Source organism: Neofelis nebulosa, chromosome X, assembly GCF_028018385.1.
Source record: "Neofelis nebulosa isolate mNeoNeb1 chromosome X, mNeoNeb1.pri, whole genome shotgun sequence".
NCBI classification, from domain to species: domain Eukaryota; kingdom Metazoa; phylum Chordata; class Mammalia; order Carnivora; family Felidae; genus Neofelis; species Neofelis nebulosa.
In genome coordinates this window covers 35,507,887-35,524,817 of record NC_080800.1, presented here as the reverse complement: position 1 = coordinate 35,524,817, position 16,931 = coordinate 35,507,887, and the positions used below count along the sequence as shown (strand labels likewise).

The following is a 16,931-nucleotide window of genomic DNA, read 5'->3' as shown; positions in this document are numbered from 1 at the left end:
TCTTGTGTCCTGTGTATTCCTGAAGCATCACTTTTGTCGCGGATGTTGAAGCGACCACGATGGTCCGTTCCTTACAGATGACTTCAGGGGAATATATGGTCTCTGTATAAACCGGGGCAAATTGGAGGATTTCAGGGCAGTTATACTCAGAATCCAGTTTGCAGTCCTAGGGGCGCCTGGGGGGCTCAGTCGGTTGAGCATCCGGCTCTTGATTTCAGCTCAGGTCATGGTCCCATGGCTCGTGAGATCGAGCCCCAAGTCTGTGCTGGGAGCACAGAGCCTGCTTGGGATTCTCTTTCTCTCTCCCTCTCTCTCTCTGCCTCTCTCCTGCTTGTGTGCATACTCTCTGTCTCAAAAATAAACTTCCAAAAAAAAAAAAAGAATACAATTTGGAGTCCTATTCTAACATCTCAATTCGTGGACATATATTTTGATGTCTCTCGGATCCTTCTCTTCCCCATTTTCTTGGATGCCCTCGTATGGTCGTACATTGTCTTTGGCCTTGATGGAACATGGTTTATCTTTAAGGAGTGGTCCTTCCAGAAACCGAGCTGTCCCTTCTCCCTCTGGGCCTCCTGTTATCCATTATCCCAGTTTCTGTCCTACATCCTTTTATGGGCTTCCCTCATTGCAGAGGCTAGAAGGCTGAAAGCTACCAGACTCTTGCAGCTAGGATCTGAACGCCCCTTCGGTTTGGAAGGCAGAGTGAGGTAGAGACCTCTTCCTGCTCTAGTAGCGGCTGATAAAAAGAGGTCATCCAGACACATTGGCCAGCTGGAGTGCCTAGACCAAGCAGACTTCCAACATGGGGTCTTTAGAAGCATCAGTGGTTGCCGAAGCCCGTTTTCTGACGCCTGGATGACAACCCCGGCAGATTGTTCTGGAACCCAGTGGTCCCCCCCCCCCCCAAAGACTATAAGCACGCGATTCCTTGTATCAAATCCATTTGTGCTCAGAATGCCCTGAGTACTTTCCAGGCCTGCCTCCGACTCTGAGAACACGAAGGCAGAACAGATGGAAGGCGGCTCCGGAGACCAGGAAGAGGTCATGCAGCTGATGTACTTGATGAACGGGGGGAGTCGCCAAGGCTTAGCAGCAGGAGGGAAAATCAAGGGGTGGCCGGGAAGGGGGAAATCCAGCGCCGCCGTTGGCTAACCGGGAGGTGGAATGAGAGAGCCCCTTTTTTGGGGAAGACCTGGAATACCGGATGACGTTTGGGATGTATTCTGAAGACAGAAGGCAGCCAAGGACTGTTTTTGATCCATTCTTCTCTTAGAAAGAAGCCCACTTTCAGGACGCCTGGGTGGCTCAGTCGGTTAAGCGTCTGACTCTTGATTTTGGCCCAGGTCATGATCCCAGGGTCGTGGGATCAGACCCCTGCATCAGGCTCCCCGCTGAGTATGGAGCCTGCTTGGGATTCTCATTCTCTCTCTGCCCCTCTCCCGCTCGAACCTGTACGCGACCTCTCTCTCAAAAATAAAGAAATGAACATTAAAAACAAAAGGAAGAAGAAACTCACCTTTGTTGTGAAGAGGACAATCCAAGCGTTTCAGAGAAACCGGCTCCTGTCACCCCTCCCAAGCCAGGTTTTCCTCCCATCCCCCATTCTGGTATGAAAACGACTGTTAATAGTTTGCCAAATTTTTGTCTTTTAGGAAGTCACTTCAAACAGCAGGTGAGAGTGGCAAGAAGCAAACAGCAAGACCTGTCAAACAGGCCCCGTGGAAGTAATTTAAGCAAAAGAGTAGTGAGCCTCAATGACTAAAGGCTGCAAGGGGCTCCCGGGAGCCCAAATTAAAGCAATAATAATAATAACTCCAGGGCGTTCAGCTCTTTGTACTTGTGTTTGGGCTGGAGGCAAAGGGAGGGCCTGAGGCCAGCTGAGGTTCCATCCTGGATGAAGGTCATTTCTATGAATTAAGCCAAGAAAACAGGTGGGAGCCACAGGTTTAGGGGGTGGATGGGGAAGTAATGAGCTTGGGTTGGGAGACTTTCAAGGTGGTGGTTCATGCACTTGAAAGGGGGTATTAGTATAAAGAACATTTATTGGGGCGCCCGGGTGGCCCAGTTGTTTGAGTGTCTTACTCTTGGTTTCGGCTCAGGTCATGATCCCAGGGTCATGGGATCGAGCCCCACGTTGGGCTCCGTGCTAAGTGTGGAGCTTGCTTGGGATTCTCTCTCTCTATCCCTCCGCCCCTCTCCCCAAATCACACATTTGGTCTCTCTCTCTCTCTAAAATAAATTGAAAAAAGAAAATGTATTGGGGCACCTGGGTGGCTCAGCTGATTAAGCGTCCGACTTTGGCTCAGGTCATGATCTTGCAGTTTGTGAGTTTGAGCCCCACATCCGGCTCTCTGTTGTCAGTGTAGAGCCCACTTTGTATCCTGTCTCCCTCTCTGTCCTTCCCCAGTTCATGCACGCATGTTTTCTCTCTCTCTCTCTCTAAAAGATAAACATTAAAAAAAATAATAATAAATACCTAAATCTTTGAAAAGTCATTAAAAAATTTATTGAGGGGTGCCGGGGTGGCTCAGTTGGTTAAGCGTCCGACTCTTGGTGTCACTCTTGTTTTCTGCTCTCGTCGTGATCTCTCGATTCGTGAGATCGAGCCCCACGTCAGACCCTGCACTGACAGTGCGGAGCCTGCTTGGGATTCTCTCTCCCTCTATCTCTGCCCCTCTCATGCGCTCTCTTTCTCCCAGAGAAATAAACATTAAAAACATAAAGAACAGGGGCGCCTGGGTGGCTCAGTCGGTTGAGCGGCCCACTTCGGCTCAGGTCATGATCTCACGGTCCGTGAGTTCGAGTCCCGCGTCGGGTTCTGTGCTGACCGCTCAGAGCCTGGAGCCTGTTTCAGATTCTGCGTTTCCCTCTGTCTGACCCTCCCCCGTTCATGCTCTGTCTCTCTCTGTCTCAAAAATAAATAAACGTTAAAAAAAAAATTTACAAAAAAACCCCCCAAAACACAAAGAACATTTATCGAGCCACCACCGTGTGTTTGGAAACGCAGAGGAAGAAGGGCTGAAGAATGGACCCGGAGTAGAGACGAGATAGTGTGTGTGTCAAAGCTCCCTGAAGGAATCGAGAGGGACCATAGGAATAGACCACGTAGCACCGGGCGTGCAGGACTATAGCGCAAATACGATGTAAGATACGGAGATCGCAATCGCTGTAGTGGGATCGCAGGTAGAAATTCACGCATTGCTCATCACGGGTGGAGATCAGAAGTGTGGTTCCTTCCACTTGTGAAGGTGTCCCTAAAGACGTCCTAGCCTCCCTCTCCTGGCCAAAAAATGTGGTTGTGGTAGCTGTAGCCAGAGTGACCACCCCGGACCCCCGGACTGTGAAGCGTGGAAGTCAAGCACTCAATGTGTTTGTTGGGTGGGTCCTGGGTCCCTGAGGGCCTGGTGTGACAGAGCCACCACCCCAGCCCTGTCCCGCCCTTCCTGGCTTTTATGTCTCGGAAAAATAAGCGAGTACGTTGAGGCCACTGTTATTTTGAGGTTTTCTACTGCTCCAGCCAAATCCGATCTTCATACGCTTACCACCTGTGTGAACTCGGGCCTCACAGGTGTTAATAGTAAAGGACCGGAAGCATCCAAGTCTCTGCCTCCTACGCTCTGGGTGAATTAACAGTGGTGCATCCGTGCAAGGAACTGAGGACCAGCTCTCTGAACTGCTTTAGAATGTTCTTCAGAGTATATCATTAAATGAAAAAAACAAGGTGAAGAAAAGTATGCGTGGCTTCCTACTGTATAAGATGGGGAAGGGGAGTTAAGCATATACGTCTATCTGCTTTATTCTTAACAATGAAACACCTCCGGGGCGCCTGGGTGGCTCAGTCGGTTAGGCATCCAACTCTTGGTTTCGGCTCAGGTCATGATCTCAAGGGGGCTTGAACTCACAAAACCTCGCACTGTTTCTGTCTCTCTCAAAATAAATAATCTTAAAAAAATAAAATGGGGCGCCTGGGTGGCTCAGTCGATGGCCATCCGGCTTCAGCTCAGGTCATGATCTCATGGTTCGTGAGTTCAAGCCCTGCATCGGGCTCTGTGCTGTTGGCGTGGAGCCCGCTTGGGATCCTCTGTCTCCCTCTCTCTCTGCTCCTCCCCTCCCCTCAGAAAGAAAGAGATATTAAAATTTTTTTTCATAAAAAACATAAAATGCATTTAAAAAATGGAAAAAATGCATGTAAGTCAAATAAAAATGAAAAACCTCTGAGAAAATGGTGACATCTGGGGAAAATAGGGCCGGCTGCAAGGGAAAGAGGATGGAAGCTGTCCATCTCTGATTTAACTTCTTGTATCGATTTGACTTTAGAGTTTACACAGTTTTAAACTGAAAGCAATGCCTATGAATCAAAAAGCAAAACGAAACAAACCCAACTTGTATCCAGTTGGTGGCACAACCACTCAGAAAAGAACTATCGTAAGTGTCTGTAAAACACAGTCGATTGATTATATAATCCTTGGTGGATTAATCCTGATGACCGAAAAGGGCAAAAAACATTTCAAGTTGTTTTCAATAAGCCCATCCTTGGTGCGAGTGTCCGCATTGTTATTCCGAGCCTGTCCTGTGTGCGTTGTGAGATAAAGCAAAAAGCGTCTGTTGTTGAGAACTGAGATTTTCTGCAGGGGAGAAAGGGGACGCAAAGGTAAGATGGGCGCGGTTGAATACAAATTATGTAGTCCTGCCCTTGAATTAGAAGTATTGCTGTGAAGTCATGATGAACTCGATCTTAAAAAAATATTTCATAGCTCTGTCCTCTGAAAAGTCCTAGAAACGATGACCTACAGAAATGAGCACCACCAGATCCCAGACTGTGGTTTCTAACTACCTTATCCGGCTAGGAGGAATTGAGGTTCCTTTGAGAGAAATTGCTGATTGCGGCATGCAGAGGGAGAGAGTTGGAGGGGGGTGTGGACGTACACAATAAGCTGGTGGGGCTATGTCAAAAAGACCAGCCACCAACTTGGAGAAGCCCCCACACAATAAATGTGGGCTGCTTTGAGCATCAGCGAGGGTAGCGTCAATGAATATAAAAATCACGGATACGTTCAAATCGGGAGTTCATAACAGCAGGCAGAAACAAACTCACTGAACCCTCCGGGAGGAGTGTTGGGGAAAACCTCATCATCTGAAAACGGGCAAAGGGAAAGAATCCAGCCTTCCCCCTGCCTTTCCTATATGAAAGGAAATGTTTTGCTCTACGACAGCATTCCAGCATCTGAAGACATTACAGAATGTTACCAGTGTATAACCCTTAATGAAATAGTGGATCTAGGCGATGATCATTTATGAATGTCAACATTACCAAAAAGAAAGGAAAAGAAGAACAACGAGGCATGGTGCACCTCCTGATGGGAAAACCCTTTCTCCCCTATGACGTTGTCTTGCCAAGAATTTGAACCCGAAAACTGATCAAGGCTCTAGAGCCATGCTGCCCAATAGAAATATAACGTGAGCCACGTACGTAATTCAGAATTTTCTAGTAGCTACATTTTATTTATGTATTTATTTTTTAATGTTTATTTTTGAGAGAGACAGAGCACGAGCATGAACGGGAGAGGGACAGAGAGAAAGGGAGATACAGAATCCAAAGCAGGCTCTAGGCTCTATCAGCACAGAGGCCGACATGGGGCTCGAACCCATGAACCGTGAGATCATGACCTGAGCCGAGGTCTGACGCTCAACCAACTGAGCCGCCCAGGCTCCCCTAATAGCTAAATTTTAAAAAGTGAAGAGAGGGACGCCTGGGTGGCACATCTGATTTCAGCTCAGGTCATGATCTCATGGTTCATGAGTTTGAGCCCCACATTGGGCTCTGAGCTGACAGTGCAGAGCCTGAGATTCTCTCTCTCCCCCTCTCTGCCCCTCCTGCTCTCTCTTTCTCTCTCAAAATAAATAAATAAACTTCAAATAAATAAATAAGTAAATAGTGAAGAGAAACAGGCGAGGTAAATATTTATATTTCAACTCAGTATACCGAGCGTATTGCCATTTCAACATGCGATCAATACAGAAATTATTAATGAAATATTTCACTTTTTTTTTGTACTGCGACTTGGAAAAATAAATCCAATGTATATTTTACACACACAGCACTTTTCCGTTTGGACTGGCCACAAAAGCAAGTGCTCAACGGCCGCAGGTGGCTAGGGTATACCATACTGGACAATGAAGGTCTAGATCTATTCACAATTTACAGGAATTATAGGAGACAGAGCATGTTAGGACACCGTGGGCGTGTATTCGGCAAAAGCCAGGCCGAGACTCTGCCAGGAACATGGCTTGGTTTCTTCAAATAAGTTGTGAGAGGAAAAGTAGGTGACGGGGCAACGTATTGACTGAAAGACCGAAGATGAACGCTATGCGTTGAAGAATATGGATCTCGGAGTCTCAATTGAACAGAAAAGCTAAAAACCAAAATGTGTGTGAAAACTAGGGGCGCCTGGCTGGCTCAGTCGGTAGGGCGTGCAACTCTGGATCTCTGGGTGGTGAGTTCGAGCTCCATGTTGGGCGTGGAATTTACCTAAAAATAGATGGATAGATAGATGATAGATAAATAAAAAGTCTGAAAAAATGTATTTGTGAAAAACAGGGAAATAGGTACGCTGAACATTTTTTGATAGCGCCCTTAGCTTTTAGTAATATATGCTAAAATATTTATGAGTGAAATAACAAAATATCTGGGATTTGCATCAAAATCATCCAGTAGGAAGGGAGAGGAAGGCGTATAGATAAGTCTGCTCAGCAGCTGGTAATTGTTGAAACTGGAGATGGGTACATGGTGGGGTGATTTCTATTATACTCTCTTCTCATTTTGGTTATATTTAAGTTTTTCTATCATAAAAAACTTTTTATGGGGCACCTGGATGGCTCAGTCAGTAGATCATGTGACTCTTAACTTTTTAAAATTTTAATGTTTATTCATTTTTGAGGGGTGGGGGTGGGGCGCAGAGGGAGAGAGGGAGACACAGAATCTGAAGCAGGCTCCAGGCTCCGAGCTGTGAGCCCAGAGCCCGACACGGGGTTCGAACTCACAAACTGTGAGATCATGACCTGAGCCGAAGTCTGATGCTTAACCTACTGAGCCACCCAGGCGCCCCTAGAGCATGTGACTCTTGATCTGAGGGTTGTGAGCTCAAGCCTCACGCTGGGCGTGGAGATGACTTTAAAATAAAAATTAAAAACATTTTTAAAATTTTTGTTAGTGTTTATTTATATTTGAGAGAGAGAGAGAGAGACAGTGTGCTAGCAGGGGAGGGTAGAAAGAGAGGAGACAGAATCTGAAGAAGGCCCCAGGCTCTGAGCTGTCAGCACAGAGCCCGATGCGGGGCTCAAACTCACAAACCGTGAGATCATGACCTGAGCTGAAGTTGGATGCTTAACCGACTGAGGTACCAGGCTCCTCTGTTTAAAAAAAGTTGTATACTTGGGGTGCCTGGCTGGCTGAATCAGTAAAACATGTGACTCTTGATCTCAGGGTTGTAAGTTTGAGCCGCATGTTGGGTGTAGAGGTTACGTTTAAAAAAACAAATAAATAAATAAAATTTTAAAAATTAAATTAAATTAAAAAGTTGTATACTTCAAAAAAAAAAAAAAAAAAAAAAGGATCCTGAAATGAGCCTGACCCTTCACACACAGTTTGCAAATTTCTGCAAACTAGATTTGTGTTTGTCTTATCTCTACCATCTGGCAATGACCTGTTCACTGGGAAAACACAGAGAAACCATGGCAAATGCTAGCTCTCAATGGCATAGGCTGGAGGAGTCAGGGACGGGGCAAGACTTCCCTGTGTCTGGCCAGTTAGATAGTTTTAAGTGGTCTAAATATCCCACGTCCAAACACCAAAAATAAAAATAAATGAATAAGGACAAATGCTGAATTTGAATATAAGCAGGAACAAATGGAACTTTGTACCACATCGATATGACCGCAGAGAAAAGAAATTAACCTAAGTTTTGAACATAGTGCTCAGAGTGTACATCCTTAGTGGAATATATTCTTTTTTATTTTAAAGTTTGTTCACTTATTTTGAGAGAAAGAGAGTTCCAGTGTGTGTGCCCACGTGAGTGGGGGCGGGGGCAGGGGGGTAGGGGCAGAGAGAGCATCCCAAGCAGGCTCCATGCTAACGACACGGGGCTCAAACTCAAGAACCGTGAGGTCATGCGTGGCCTGAGCCAGAATCAAGAGTCGAGTGCTTAATTGACTGAGCCCCCCAGGCACGACCTTAGTGGAATACATTCTAAGGCCAAAGATAACTACAAAGATATCTTGAACTTTACTTAGCAGATCTCTTGTAGTGGGATCTGTATTGTAATCCCGAAAATATTTTATGTGCATCATTGGAAACAGCAAACAAATGTATTTGGGGATGTTGGAAACCACTGTGTGAGAAGAGAAATGTGAATGTAGAATGCAGGGAAGAGAAAGTACCTTGTGATGTTGGATTTGCATAGTCAACTCAAGACTTAAACAAAACAAACGCTGTGTGGATTTTCCAGTTCTGCTGATAAAAAGACCTGAAAAGCATTGACACTCCCGTAACTATGAGCACATCTAGCACTAAGTTCTTGGCTTCTAACTACCATTCTCCCCGATCAAGAACCAGAGGCTGCTCGAAGAAATGGCTGATCCTGAGCCTGCAGCCGGGAACATACAAGGTGAGCCTTGCCAGTGGAGGGACAAACCCGTACATGTGATGAGTCAGGACACAGCATCATCTTGCTAATATTCTCATCAAACATGTGTAAGCTGAATCCAATCTGGAGGAGACGGATAAGTATGGAATGTGGGACATTCTGCCAGACAGCTGGCCTTTGTTTTATTGATTGATTGATTGATTTTTAAGGCTCATACTGCCCCTCCCCCACTGCTCCTTTCTTTATTTTTATTTTTATTTATTTTTAATTTTTTTAACGTTTATTTATTTTTGAGACAGAGAGAGACAGAGCATGAATGGGGGAGGGGCAGAGAGAGAGGGAGACACAGAATCAGAAGCGGGCTCCAGGCTCGGAGCCATCAGCCCAGAGCCCGACGTGGGGCTCGAACTCACGGACCGTGAGATCGTGACCTGAGCTGAAGTCGGACGCTTAACCGACTGAGCCACCCAGGCGTCCCTCTTTATTTTTATTTTTTAATCAATGTCATGAGACACAAAAGCAGGAGGGAATGTTTTAGATTAGAGAAGATGAAGAGACAAGGCAATCGAATGCAGTTCATGATGAACCTTGATAGAATTCCAGATCACAGAAAAAAAAATAGCTATAAAACAGTTTGGGGACTACTGGAGAAATTTTTAAAAATCGGTGGAGGGGCGCCTGGGTGGCTCAGTCGGTTGAGCGTCCGACTTCGGCTCAGGTCACGATCTCGCGGTCCGTGAGTTCAAGCCCCGCGTCAGGCTCTGTGCTGATGGCTCAGAGCCTGGAGCCCGCTTCCGATTCTGTGTCTCCCTCTCTCTCTCTGCCCCTTCCCAGCTCACACTCTGTCTCTCTTCATCTCCCTCTCAAAATAAATAAACATTAAAGAAATCAATCGTAATGAGGTATAATTCACGTAAAGTAAAAGACACCCATTGTAAGTATACAGTTCCATGGGTTTGGTTTTTTTTTAAGATTTTACTTTTTTATATTTTTATTATTTTTTATAAAGCTCTTTTTTTAAAGTTTATTTATTATGAGAGAGAGAGACAGAGCACAAGCAGAGCAGGTGCAGAGAGAGAGGGACAGAGAGAATCCCACGCAGGCTCCTTCCCTATGTGGGGCTCAAATTTATGAACCGCGAGGCCAGGATGTGAGCCCAAGTCAAGAGCCAGACGCTTAACCAACCGAGCCACCCAGGTGCCCCTAGGATTTTATTTTTAAGTAATCTCTGCACCCAACGTGTGGTTTGAACTCACAACACCGAGATCAAGAGTCTCACGCTCCACGGCCTGAGCCAGTCGGGCGCCCTGCAATTCTACGAATTTTGACAATTTTACACCACCAGTCAAGCATCTAACATGTCCATCACCCCAAAAAGGTTCCTGGTGCCACTTTGCTTTCAAGGCCCCCCTCACCCCAGGCAGCCACTCATGTGGGTTCTATCACTGTAGAGTCAAACGGGAAATTGAAATAAAGACTATAAATTAGAGGGTATTATTGAACAAAAGCAAATTTTCTTAGTGATAGTGGCATTGCGATTACGTAGGAACGCGTTCTTATTCTGAGGAGATGTATGCTATGGTATTTAAGGGTGAGTTATCATATTGTTTGTAAGTTACTTTTTTTTAAATTTGTTTTTAGTGTTTATTTATTTTTGAGAGAGAGAGAGAGACAGAGCATGAGCGGGGGAGGGGCAGAGAGAGAGGAGACACAGAATCCGAAACAGGCTCCAGGCTCTGAGCTGTCAGCACAGAGCCCGACGTGGGGCTCGAACTCACGGACCGTGAGATCGTGACCTGAGCCGAAGTCGGGCGCTCAACGGACTGAGCCTCCCAGGCGCCCCCAGATAGCTGCTTTCTTCCCGTGTCCTCATATATGGGGGGGCAAAGTAGCTAGGCAGCTCTGTGATCTCTTTGAATCGGGGCACTAACCCAGCTCATCGGGGCTCGGCCTTCACGACCTAGTGCTCTCCCAAAGGCTACGCCTCCTAAGACCATCACATCAGGGTTAGGGTTTCAACGTATGAATGGGGGCGGGGCAGGGGGAGTTCATAACACCTTCCTTCCCAGAGGCCCCTGGTTTGGACAAACGGATTTCTGACGATGGATTGGTCAGCCGAGTCCCCACCTGGGCAGATAGGTGCTGCACACAGGCAGCCGGAAGCAAGCTGCTGGCCAGAGCCGTTGTGCCGGCCACGAGCAGAGTTCATGGAAGGTCCAAGCTGTCTCCTGCTGGATCCGGCACCACATTCAGGCCAAGGCCACACTTCCTGTGGGCTCCTCCCAGCCAGCGACTGAGCAGCGGAGGCAGGCTCAGTCTGGCCAGATGTGGGGCTCCTCCCACGGGCACCCGGGCTTAGGACCCTACCCCCGCGGCGGAAGGGGAACCGCACTTCGTCCGGGGCCCTACCCAGCCCTCCTTCCTTCCCCTCGCCTTCCGCAAGGGTCCCACCTGACCTTTTCCGTGAAAGAGGACGGGGGCCAGGGTTAGCAGGGGCCAGAAACGCTTTCGGAAGCTGGTGTTTTGCCTCGCCTCGCTTATATGAAAGGGAGGAAGAGAAGGAAAAAGAAGAATGGAAAGGCCCGCTCCGGATGAGTGGATGCATAAATTGGCTTACAGTCAACCAGCAAGATCCTAGACCCCAGCTACACCAAGGCCAAGGCGGACGCATGTCACAGACGTCACGCTGACCAAAACAGAAGGTAATCTACCGAAGGATGTATAGCGTGACACATGTATAAAAAACATTACAAATAAGCAAAACCCCATGTTTATAGTCTTAGTGGGTTTCTGACTAGTTAGTCAAGATGTGAAAACAAGAAGAGTGAGACATACCTAATTCAGAATGGTTGTCAAGAAAGAAGGGAGGGGAGGGAGGAAGGAAAGAAAGAAGGGAGGAAAGAAGGGAGGGAGGGAGGGAGGGAGGGAGGGAGAAAGGAAGGGAGGGAGGGAGGAAGGAAGGAAGGGAGGGAGGGAGGGAGGAAAGAAAGAAGGAAAGAAGGAAGGAAGGAAGGGAGGAAAGAAAGAAAGGAAGGAAGGGAGGAAGGAAAGGAGGAAGGAAAGGAGGAAGGAAGGGAGGGAGGGAGGGAGGGGGGAAAGAAAGAAGGGAGAAAGGAAGGAAGGGAGGGAGGAAGGAAGGAAGGGAGGGAAGGAGGAAAGAAAGAAGGGAGGAAGGAAGGGAGGGAGGGAGAAAGGAAGGAAGGGAGGGAGGAAGGAAGGAAGGGAGGGAGGGAGGAAAGAGAGAAGGAAAGAAGGAAGGAAGGAAGGAAGGGAGGAAAGAAAGAAGGGAAGGAAGGGAGGAAGGAAAGAAGGAAGGAAAGGAGGAAGGAAGGGAGGGAGGGAGGAAGGAAAGGAGGCAGGAAAGAAGGAAGGGAAGGAGGGAGGGAGGGAGGGAGAAAGGAAGGAAGGGAGAGAGGAAAGAAAGAAGGGAGGGAAGGCAGGAGGAAAGAAAGAAGGAAGGAAAGAAGGAAGGAAGGAAGGAAGGAAAGAAAGAAGGGAAGGAAGGGAGGAAGGAAAGAAGGAAGGGAAGGAGGAAGGAAGGGAGGGAAGGGAGGAAGGAAGGAAGGAAGGAAGGGAGGAAGGCAGGAAGGCAGGAAAAAGAGCAGGCTAAGGATATGAACTTTGGAAGCAGAGGTTTCTGCTGACCGAAGCCTGGGTGGCGCTTAAAATCAAAGAAGTAAAGAGTTTCTGGTCTTCAGGCACACCCTAGGTCTACAATCCTAGAAGGAAAATCCTAAGAGTTGGCAATTAGCTCTTAGCAGCCTGGCTCTTCTCTACAGATTAATCTTGCTGGCGGGCGGGAGTCTGACCCTGAACACGTTTTGGAGGCAGCTATGAGGCTGGGTGATGGGCCCAAGGCTTAACTTCTGCCTGGGCCTCGTCGGGCCCCACTCTGCTGGATTTGCAAGGTCTATACAAGGGCTAATAATGTTCCCGACCAAAGGCTTCTGTCTCAAAGGGCGAGGGCTTTCTAAGCTGGCCTAGTCGCGGTATCACCCCACTAGCTTTCAGTTCTCCGGTAACGAGCAGCCCTCAGGACCCGCTCCTGGGGCCCGTGCGTGTGCAAAGAGGGCATTTTTAAAAAAAATTTGTTAGTGTTTATTTATTTTTGAGAGACAGAGACAGAGCGCGAGTGGGAGAGGGGCAGAGAGAGAGGGAAACACAGAATCCAAAACAGGCTCCGGGCTCCGAGCTGTCAGCACGGAGCCCGACGTGGGGCCCGAACCCACGAACCGTGAGATTGTGACCTGAGCCCAAGTAGGACACTTAACCGACTGGGCCACCCAGGTGCCCCAAAGAGGGCATTTTTAAGATATACACATTTAAGCAAAGAATCGGCTTAAGACGAGTCAGAAAGAAGCAAGGAAGCTTCCTGTCATGCCTTCCTTCCGCTGCCTCTCTCTTTCTCCATCCTTCACTTTATTCCTTCTTTCCATTGTCCCCGCCCTGGACCCTTCCTCCGGTCCAGTTGTGATGGCTACATAAGCCACCCCACCGTATTACATTTTGTTGCAATTCTCTGTTGATGTGCCTGTCGTCCTTCTTTAAGCATGTCAGCTCAACCTGGGACACCTGGGTGGCTCAGTCGGTTAAGCATCCGACGTGTGGTTCTTGGCTGCAGCCGTGATCTCACGGTTCGTGAGTTCGAGCCCCACATCGGGCTCTGCACTGACAGCGCGGAGCCTGCTTGGGATTCTCCCTCCCTCTCTCTCTGTCTCTCTCTGTCTCTCTCTCCCTGCCCCTCCCCCGCTCAGGCTGTCTCTCTTTCTCTCTCAAAATAAAATAAATAAACTTAAAAAAGAATGATGGCCTGGCACATGCCACAACATGAACGATCCCGGAAAACGTGATGCCGAGTGAGGAAGCCAGACATACACGAAACCCATTGAATTATACACTTTAAGTGAGTGAATTTTATGGCATGTGAGTTATATTTCAATAAAGATGTCAAAAAGAAACCTCTTGTTTGGCTGGGTCCCAAAGGCAAGCTCCCTTTAAAAGCGGGGAGCGCTCACAAGCTGTATTCCTCTTTACGACCTACCCCGGCAAATCCCAATTGTCACTCTCCTCGCATTCTTTTTGCTCCAAGTGAGTAACTGAGGCCAGCCTGTGTTCAAAGAGGCTTGGATCGGGCTCCACCTTTTGCGGGAAGGGTGTCAAAGAGCTTGGAGGCATGTTTGTTGGGTTTTTTTTGTTTCTCTCTGAAGTTCATCTGCTTTGAGAAAGAGAGAGAGCTGGGGAGGGGCGTAGAGAGAGGGAGAGAGACACAGCCCCAAGCAGGTTCCGTGCCGTCAGCACAGAGACCCACGCGGGGCTCGAGCTCACGAACTGCAAGGCCGTGACCCTCAGCGGAAATCCGGAGTCCGATGCTTAACTGACTGAGCCACCCAGGCACCCTGGAGGCATGTTTTATTTTTTTATTTTTATTTTTATTTTTTTTAATTAATTTATTTATTTTTTTAACGTTTATTTATTTTTGAGACAGAGGGAGACAGAGCATGAACAGGGGAGGGTCAAAGAGAGGGAGACACAGAATCTGAAACAGGCTCCAGGCTCTGAGCCGTCAGCACAGAGCCCGACGCGGGGCTCAAACTCACGGACCGCGAGATCATGACCTGAGCCGAAGTCGGACGCTCAACCGACTGAGCCACCCAGGCGCCCCAGGAGGCATGTTTTAAAGGCATCACACTTCCTCTGCCCCACATGCGTTCCAAATCTTTCCAGGCGGGAAACCACCGAGGGAGTGTAAACCAAGGACCCCATTGACGTGCACGCCTGCCCTGAGGTTACCTGTGGACTGAACGGGGTCCTGTGGAAAGGGACCGACACTGCTCTGCATCAGGCCATCGCCCTGATGGGACGCTGGGTTGCCCGGCCCTCTGACTTTTCAGAAGCGAAGCCAGAAATCTGCGCTTTATGGGAACTCTCCCAATCGTTCGGCTGAAAAAATTCTTTTAATTTAAAAAATTTAAATTTTTTATGATACAAATGAACTGCAGGCCCACGGGGAGGGGGGAGGCAAGGTTTCGGGGAATGTGCTTTCGACTTTCTTTTTCTGTGCGTGTATCTGTTTTGTTTTGTTCTCCATCTGCTTTATAAGCAGCTTTTATTATTTTTATTTTTTTATTAGTTTACTTGTTAATGTGTATTTTTGAGAGAGAGAGAGACAGAGCACAAACGGAAGAGGGGCAGAGAGAGAGGGAGACACAGAAAATCGAAGCAGCCTCCAGGCTCTGAGCTGTCAGCGCAAAGTCCGATGTGGGGCTCGAATTCTCGAACCGTGAGATCATGGTCTGAGCCGAAGTCGGACGCTTAACCGACGGAGCCACCCAACGGCCCCTATAAGCAGCTTTAAAAACAATATATTGAAGGGGGGCCTGGGTGGCTCCGTCGCTTAAGCGTCCTACCCTTGGTTTCAACTCAGGTCATGATCTCTTCGTGAGTTCGAGCCCCACATGGACCCCCGTGCTGCTCTGCACTGACAAGTGTGGAACCTGCTTGGGATTCTCTCCCTCTCTGCCCCTCCCCAGCTCTCTCTCTCTTTCTCAAAATAAATAAACTTAAAAATAAGGAAATGAAACAATATAGTGTAAACACCTTTCGATGTGAATAAATATACTTCCTTGTTAATATTTCTGATTGTTGACACAGCATGTTGCTGTGCTAGGATGCATTTGATCAGCACCCTGCTTTATCAGTAAGGGATAGCTTTGGATTTGAGGGCCCAAAGCAGAAGGGTGCACGACAACAACGGCAGCACACGAATAAAATAATAGTGGCTTTAATAAGATAGACGTTGAAATCTCATTCACATTGGGGAAGTCTAGAGGTAAGCAGTGCTGGGTTCCATATCATCTCTCTTGGCTCTGTCTCTCTCCCCACATTGCTTTTACCTCATGGTTCAATAACGCCGCCAGAGTGCCAGCCATCGTATCCACATTCCAGACAGCAGGAGGAAGGAAGGGACAAATCCTATGTCCCAGAAGTCATCAGCTCCCTTTATATCTCATTGATGAGAACTTAGGTATATGCTCACAGATAGCTGCAAAGGAGGCTGGAAATAACAGCCTTGACTCTGGATATTCTGCATCCCTTTAGAAATCCTGGTGTCCAGAGGCCCCTGGGTGGCTCAGTCGGTTGGGCGTCCGACTTCCGCTCAGGTCATGATCTCACCGTCCATGGGTTCGAGCCCCACGTCGGGCTCTGTGCTGACAGCTCGGAGCCTGGAACCTGCTTTGGATTCTGTGTCTCCCTCTCTCTCTGCCCCTCCCCCGCTTGAGCTCTGTCTCCATCTCTCTCGAAGGTAAATAAACATTAAAAAATTTAAAAAAAGAAATCTTAGTGTGCAAACTGTGGCCTCTATTTTTTTTTTTTTCTTTTTAAGTAAGCTCTATGCCCAACGTGGGGCTTGAACTCATGACCCCGAGATCAAGAGTGGAGTGCTCTACCTACTAAGCCAGCCAGGCGCCCCTAACCTGTGGCCTCTAAATACCATTTTCCGGGGCGCCTGGGTGGCTCAGTCGGTTGAGCGGCCGACTTCAGCTCAGGTCATGATCTCGCGGTCCATGAGTTCGAGCCCCACGTCGGGCTCTGTGCTGACAGCTCAGAGCCTGGACCCTGTTTCGGATTCTGTGTCTCCCTCTCTCTGACCCTGCACCTGTTCATGCTCTGTCTCTCCCTGTCTCAAAAATAAATAAAAACGTTAAAAAAAATTAAAAAAAAAATAAAATAAAATAAAATAAATACCATTTCCCCCCGAAAAGAATCAGGACTTTTCCAGACCTGGGGTACAAGCTGAGTACCAGCTGGGTCTGGAACATCTTAAACTAGAAAGCGAGGAAACTTTCAAAGTCGATCATGGATTATGTGAAATAAAACATCTCTCTTGTCAAGCAACTATTATTATAGCCTTTCTGTGCCACATAACCGACCCTAATCCTAACTGATATAGCAGTTTACCTTAAGAATGAGCAGCAGAATGCTTGCTTCGGCTGCCCATATACCAAAATTGGAGCAACGCAGAGATTAGTATGGTCCCTGCTCAAGGCTGGCATGCAGGTTCCTGAAGCCTTCCACTTTGTTCAAAAAATTTTTTTTGGTGTTTATTTATTTTTGAGAGAGAGAGACACACACGCAGAATGTGAAGCAGGCTCCAGGCTCCGAGCTGTCAGCACGGAGCCCGATGCGGGGCTCGAACCCACGTGAACCGTGCGATCGTGACCCGAGCCGAGGTCGGACGCCCAACTGGCTGAGCCACCCGGGAGCCCCCCATTTTGTTTAAGAAGG

The 16,931-nt window shown here is 47.9% G+C and overlaps 1 non-coding gene across 1 annotated transcript; it reads left to right on the top strand.

The window, feature by feature from the left end:
* The first annotated feature begins 16,625 nt into the window (after positions 1-16,625).
* On the top strand, positions 16,626-16,727 carry LOC131503315 (U6 spliceosomal RNA). Its single transcript, XR_009257407.1, has one exon. It is a non-coding gene; the product is annotated as a U6 spliceosomal RNA (small nuclear RNA).
* Positions 16,728-16,931: the final 204 nt, after the last annotated feature.